Here is a 7,746-nt window from a genome sequence, read left to right on the forward strand (position 1 = left end):
ATTTGCCCAATTAGGATAAATCTGAAGGGACTAACTACACTCGGTACTGGGAGGCCTTTTTCCACTGAGAGCCTGTGACTAGCAGCTGATTAAAATGACACAGAAATAGCTTTTTCAAAGCCAGGCATTGTTTATTCAGCCAAAAGGGATGAAACAACAAAAGGCTTTTCTGCCTGGTTCTTTAAAAAGTGCAATGTCTTTTTGTTTTTAGGTTCTCAATAAGTTTTATTCAATAAAATCTATCTTCCCACCTCAGAGTAATCAGACTTTTCTTTGCTGTCCCACTCTGCTGGGCCCCTCTTCCTCTGCTGCCTCCTCCTGCTTGCTCTCCTGTGTTTTGGGGATGACAAAAGGATTGGGGGATGCTGCAGGTGACCCCTTCATCCGTCACCTTCCTTCTACCCCAGTCTCTCCCCTTAGCACAGGGCAACACAACTCCAGCTCAGCACTCTGAGGCTGGCTCCAAGGTGCAGGCTGTTCCTTCCAACCCAAAGGTAGCAATCACCTGCATCTAGGTGTTCTTAATATGGATTTTCTGAAGCCAGGCTGTGCTGGTTACTGCCCCAGCCTGGGTTTTACCCAAGAGTTCTTTTGCTGCTGTGGGCTCACACTGCCGTCATTGGGGTTGTTGCAGCATCTTGTAGCACTGACTCCCTAAAGTGACCTGTCCCTGACCTCACCTTCTCGTGAAGATTCTAACCTGATGTCCTTCAGTGTCCTCCAAGGTTCAGTAACTATTCATTTTTTGCCATGTTTTGTTTTTCTTGAAGCAGCTGCTGCACTGACAGCAGGAAAACCTGCCTTCTGGCTCTATTAGTACAATGGGTATTCAAATATCAGTTTTGAGTGGGAAACCCGAGGACCTTCAGGCCACCCTGAAGGGTCTCTTTTCCTTTTTTTGGGTTACATATTTGCAAATCCTTACTGTCTTCCCAGTGGTGCAGGCACTTTGCTGAAGTAGGGGTGCAATGGGACAGGGATGTCACAAGCCATTGCAATTCAAGCTGATGTTCTACCTTTTATACCAACATTAATATATATACACAGTATATAAAATCACATTTTTATATCTGTATTTTGATATTTACCCCTAAGGCAAAACTGTTCCTCCGGTCATGTGGATCCATTATATGCTTTGTGGTTTGGAATTTAAGAGAGAAATGGGCTCAAGAACTGCCAGATATTAATCCTCTATATTTCTATCTTCTTTTTCTGCCACCCATAGAACTCAAAGACAACTTTTCACTTTCCAGAATGCTCCTACACTTCAGGATAATTCCTGCCTAATTTTACTTAGCTGGACTCTAATGCCCAAATACATATTTTATTTGTTTACCAGTCACTCAGGATCAAGAACCCTTTTGCATCCATTTTTTTTTTTTTTAATGTTCTTCCATCTAATGATCAACTCTGTTTGTCAGAATTTTCTGACTAATAGGATTGCAGACAGGGACCGTGGAGACTGCCCAAATCTGCAGCATCCCTCCCTCCCTTAGGCTAAGGATTCCTGTAGACTTTCTGGAGTAGAAGGGGTAGAGTGGAGAAACAAATCATCTGCTGCCTTTCCAAGGAAAAAAAAAAAAAAAAAAGCGCAACACATTTTCAACTGGGGAGGAGCTAATCCATGTTTTGTAATGCTTCCACTGTTTTCCTCCATCTAACTTTAATTAGTAGCTCACATTTCCTGCATTATTACCTGTCTTCCCTTGAATGTTCCAATTAACCCTTTGAAGTTGTGCAGTACATAAAACAAGAAAAGGAAATTGAAATTATAGCCATAAAATTATATATATGTAGAAATGTAGGCAGCCACACTGTCCTTAGATAAAGAGCCATCAATAAAGGAACAGTGACAGCAAGTGTGAATGTATAACATGGAGGTGATTTTGGCATAAAAGAAGAATAATGGCTAATGGATAATAGCAGTGACATCAGGTCTAAGATTTGCTGCACAAAAGGTGAACCAAGTTACTCCCACCCGTGCTGCAGCAGTAGGAGAGCAAGAGCTGATCCTTCCTGTTTGCCAACCTCTTGCCACTTTTAGATGTCATCCAGTCAACGTGAGTGTAACCTGCCAATTACCCTATAACACCTTTAGGGTATCTTGGATTACCGGCTTTGTGGAGGAGATTATCTTTATCAGCAGCTCCCATCACAGCACCTGCCAGATCAGAACCTCCTTAGAGCCACAGATCAGGACAGTCTCAGACGGCACAGGCATGGATTATATTACCACCTCTGTTATAATTAGGGCTATAAAAAGCCTCTGCTGCACGCAGCAGAACTTTCTTCTTTTCTTTTCTTTTTTTTTTTTCTTTTCTTTTTTTTTTCCCCCTAATAATATATTCTTAGTTCTTCAGGGATTTGTCAGACGCCGTTCACCATAACCGGCTGCTCTGATTCTGCAAGTCATCTCTGTGTGTTTGACTCAGGAAGAGATAATACATCTGTCTGTCACCACCACAGCAACGCCGCCAGAATTATTCCTGGGGTTGACACTGCCTCGAAAAAAAGGGAACAGTTGGCTCTTTTATCTCTTCCCAAGCACAGCCTGATCCCCCACTTCTTGAACATGTGAAGTTTCCCACTAAATCAACATGGGTTTTGTGGAAGATCCTGCTTCCCTCAAACCTTTCTGGTTCAAAAGCGTTGTCATGTAATGCTCCATCACAGGAAAGGGGGAAAAGTAGCTGTGCAACACAGGGGAACACTCAAACTCCATTACAAAAAAAAATAATATATATATATATATCTTTCAGACTTTTGCAGCACAGATGTTTTTCTTCTTCTTCTTTTTTTTGACTATTTATAGAAAGGAACCAACAAAATCAGTATCATAGTTTGGTTTGATTACATTTATTTTGTTTTGGAAGCAAGCTTTTATTGCCTACAGAGGATAGTATTAAGGAATCCTGTCTAAATGCCTGATTATGTTTTAAAATGAATCTTTTTCCTCCCAAAGGAAAACAAAACAAAAAAAAAGGCATATGTTCCCAAAATGCAAACATATGAAGTGCACAAGAACACAGGAGAGGAGTGCACAGGCTAAGGTTTGAACACAACCCCTGACATGAGGCACTCCGATGTTTTACTCTGCAAAACCTTCTGCACACCCCTGAAGCTGACAAACTGATTAATTTCAGTTGGGATTATTCCCTGCCTGCTTGTGAAAGGAACTGGGATCCATAGTGGTTCCTTCAGCAGGACTAAGGTATGTGGAAGCTGAGTGCTGGTGCACTGTGTGCCTGTTCAGTGCCTCTGCAGACAGTTCAGCACCAGAACCACGTGCTTCTCCCACTCTCTACAGACATCAGAAAGTCCTGAGTCAGAGATTAGTGCCACTCCTCTGACTGAGGAGTCACAGTTAAGGTAAAAAAGTCAAAGTTCTGCCCCAGTGAAGTGACAGGTGCAGGAAGCTGCAGACAGTGGGTTACAAAATCATAGTAGCATGAAATAGTTGATGTTGGAAATGACTTTTAATGTCACCCAGTGCCACCCCAGGCATGGCAGGGCCATCTCCCAGTGTCCCAGGAGCTGCCAGCCCCAATGTCCAGCCTGGCCTTGGGCACTGCCAGGGATCCAGGGGCAGCCCCAGCTGCTCTGGGCACCCTGTGCCAGGGCCTGCCCACCCTGCCAGGGAACAATCCCTGCCCAAGATCCCATCCAGTCAGTTTGAGGTCTTCTGCATGCGAGCAGATTTCAGCTGAGGACTTTGCCCAGCTGGTGGTGATGCCGTGAGATGGCTGTTCCCAGAAAAACTCAGAGGAGTGTAGGGTATCTGCATTTCTGAGAGACTGATGGGCACCCAGAGCATCCATGTGAGGGTCCTGCTTCACCCCTTAGCTTTGCCGTCTATACGTTTTTTAAAATGCTATCCAACTCCATAGTGAGGAAGACTGATTGGCACCTTGGATATCACATTCCCATGCCCTTGGTGCCCTGCACGCCTCTTTCAGCTGCAAATATGTGTACTTAAAGGAAATCAGTCACTGTAAGAGAGACTATCTGACTAAAAAGCCCTCAGTTCTTTACAAAACCAAGTTTACACGTGTCTCTCTTTCTCGAGTTTGTCTCTCTCCACCAGCCCAAAATTCCTAATTTTCCACTTGCAGTGCTTGCTTTGCACTGGTTCAGCTCATTCTGCCCCCCTCTCTGGATTGTTTCTGCTTCCTTTTACAAGAGAGCCAAATTACCATCGTTAATGGGGGTTTGGGGTCATTTACACAGCTGCTTAGGGAGAGGAGTCCAACAGCTCTTTGAGATCTCCAGCAAAGCTGTTCTTGCCTCTGACGCCTCAATATCAGGAACTACTTTCACCCTGAATCCTGGAGGGAACATCTTGGAAGTGCAGCCCAGTGATCCAGGTGTGCTGAAGGTGGAAGGATTCCCTCTCATTGCAGCCTCAGAAATCCGAGCTCCCTGGTTTGGCCAGCACTCAAGCGAACCAAGCTACAATTTTCTACAATTTCTACAAACCACACAAGGGCTGTGCTAGAGGAAAGCTGCTAAAATTCCAAGCACAGCTCTTCAGAGGCTGCGTTAAATTTGTAACAACCAAGGTGCTGTTTTGGTTCTAGTGCTGAAGTTGCTGTTTTGCAAAGTTAAATGTGTTGCACCAAGGTCTTTATCCTACTGCTATTTATACTAGATTTTCAAGGAGAACACCATATAATGAACTTGGTGAAAGAGTTCATTTCAGACACCTACAAAACATATTTTCGTGTTAGCAAGAATATGCTTCAACCATTTAAACTCTAAGGAATTTTTACAGTGTCAGAGGTTGTGTGCTTTTTGCAGATTTTTGCAATAAATAACAGTTTTCTTTGTTTTGTTTGGGTTTTTTTCTTTTTGTGTTTGTGTGTTAATTTGTTTTACTCTGAGGGAGAAAACAAGATTTGAAACATAATTTTAGAAATTACTTTGTCTTACTTTCAGTGCTCATCATGCACTATTATGTTCATTATGCTCATTCACAATTCAGAATTTTAGAAGTCAAGGGAGGAACCATTAAATCACTATAAAGTATTTTAGGACATGGTGCCACCTGCATTTCAGGCATTTAATTGCAGATTTAACCAAAGATCTTGTGATTTCAAAATCAGAGAATATTATTAGAGCCAAGAGATTTTGACTCTTATTCTCTCGTGGTGGGATGCATTTCAAATCAACATCGCATATGCATGGAAAATTTCAATTATTAGTTCTGTATCAATCAAGAAGACAACTAACCAGTATGATTTCTTCTGATATCTGGTAGTCCATTGTGACAGTCTGTAGATGATTCATGTCAGAATTTGACAATGTGAGAGATTTTAGAAATAATTTTATGCCACTGCAGTGAGCTGACAGAGCCATCCTGCCTCAATGTGTGACAAAAATTTTTTGCCACAGGAAGTAATTCTTAAGTGTTCTTGGGTCAGTTGGGGTATTTTAATTGGTTGGTTTTGTTGTTATTTTTTTTTTCCTTCTTCAGGTTAAGAGGTAGAAGTGTGTATTATAAATTGATATTCATCAGATACCCAGAAAAAAAATTTAAAAAGAGGAGAAAAAAAAATAAAAAAGGTTGTGGGAAAGAGATGTGTGAGTTCCAGTTACATTTCTGAAAGGTAATATTTTTTATGACTGGCAGAACATTTTTCCCCAAGATGGAAAAGGGCATACTCATCTAAGGAAGATACAAGAATCCTCTTTTCTTTTCAGATTGTTAGTGGTACAGCAGCCAGAAAACTTGCATGACACAAGATGCTGAGATTTCGACCTGCACTCTAACTCAAGCAATACATCTGCTTCATCTGCCTCTCTGGTATATCAATTAAATATCTTGACTATTTCCTTCCCCTCAGGGACTCTACTTTTCCAATGAGTCCTCTGGTTCTCATTATAATTTTGAGAAATCTTCATTTTGTCTCATTTGATTTCATCTCAGTTGACAATCAAAGCAGCTTTTCCAGGCAGCTGCTGAACAGGCTGGGGTGCAGCAGCATCAGCCCCTTCCCCAGGGAATTTACAGCTTCAGACTAGAGCCAAAACCACAAAGTGCTGTGGAGGAACAAAGTGAATGGGAAAAAGTAAAATTAAACATGACTTTCTGTGACAAAGTCAAATTTATACACGGAATTCTCTTTGTGTTGTTAATTGTGTAGCATGCAGGTCTGGGGAAATATAAAAAATTCGAGGATGACTTGTGTTGTCTGAGTTAAAATCTCCTTCAGCCTTCAGACTGACATTTGTATTCTCACAAGAGGATTGTGCAGGCCCCAGAGAACCAGCAATATAATCTATTTTATATTTTTTCTGGGTTCAAAATCAGGAGGTCTCTCCCTGGAGGAGGAGGAAGAAGAGGAGGAGGGAGCTGCAGTACTACTTTAGCAGTCAATTTCAATAATACAACAGTAATAACAACAACCACCACCACAAAAAACACCACCAACAAGAATAAAACCAACAAAGCATTATTACTACTACTACTATTATTATTATTAGTATTATTAGTATTATTAGTATTAGTAGTAGTAGTAGTCCTCTAATGGAAATAGACTCAGAGAGCCAGCATGTATTTAAGTAAAGAAATGTAGAACAATGTTTATGACACCATTGTCATGGGGCACACTGGCACACAATTCAACAGAATTCACAATGCATTATGGCTACATGTTTTTAATAATGTGGACAAATCCTAATAGCATTGAAATATATAAGTATTCATTAATAAGTATATGTTAATTTAATATAATAATATATTAATAAGTATATATTTCCTTTTTTGTTAGGTCTGTACATTTTTCTGTCCATTTATTCCTTTCACGTATCCTGAGTTGCTGCCTGGTTGGTGGTTCTGTCACATAAAAAACTTTATTTTTTTAAAATTGGGAGTTCTGTCTCTTAAGCAAGAATACTATAAAAGGGCCATTTTCGTTGGACATTTCTCTCAATAGAAAAAGCTTCCCATTTAAATATTTTCTTTATGATAAAGGATGTTTCTGCATATGTTTAATTCATAAATGTACTCAATAATTTTAATTTTCACAAAGGTAGTTTTTTTTCTTTAAAGTCTTTTGGTCCCAGTCAGATAAATAGGAAAGATTAATTACTTCTATAAAATTCAGCTATAAATTATGTATGGCTATAATATGGAAGTTTACTACTTTTCAAGTTCTTGGTTTTTTGTTAGTTTTTTTTTTTTGGTTTGGGCTTTGTTTTTTTCTTTTACAAGCAGTCAAATATTTCAGTATCTTGCAGATTAGGAAATCTGGTAAATTCATTCACTAGAATTGTTATGGTGTATCAAACCTATTAAATAGTAAGCTTTTGTCGCTTTGGTAATCAAAATGGCAATATTGAGCACTGCAGCTAAAGAACAACATTAATTCTCAAAATCCTTCTTTTCATGATGCAGATGGAAGAGGAGAAAAAAAAGGGCAGAAGCCGGAAAGAGCAACCAAAGATACTTTTTACAACAAAATTTTGATCATTAAACTTTGAGAAGTTGGCAACTGAAATTCAGCTTTTCTACCATACATATGCATGCAAATAAGAATGACCCATTTACACACAGATTTTTCTCTGTGCCAAAACAGCTTCTTCAGCACTGACAAGGTTTTAATTCACTTTTACAGTCCTCAGAGTAATACAAGAATACTGTATCTGAAATAAAAAAAAAAAAAAAAAAAAAAAAAAAAAGCCTGAAGAAAAGTCACGTTCCATCAGTTGGATAGGGAAGAGTTGTGCTTCAATGCCAAATGTTAT

This window comes from Parus major, chromosome Z, assembly GCF_001522545.3.
Source record: "Parus major isolate Abel chromosome Z, Parus_major1.1, whole genome shotgun sequence".
In the NCBI taxonomy this organism is placed as follows: Eukaryota; Metazoa; Chordata; class Aves; order Passeriformes; family Paridae; genus Parus; species Parus major.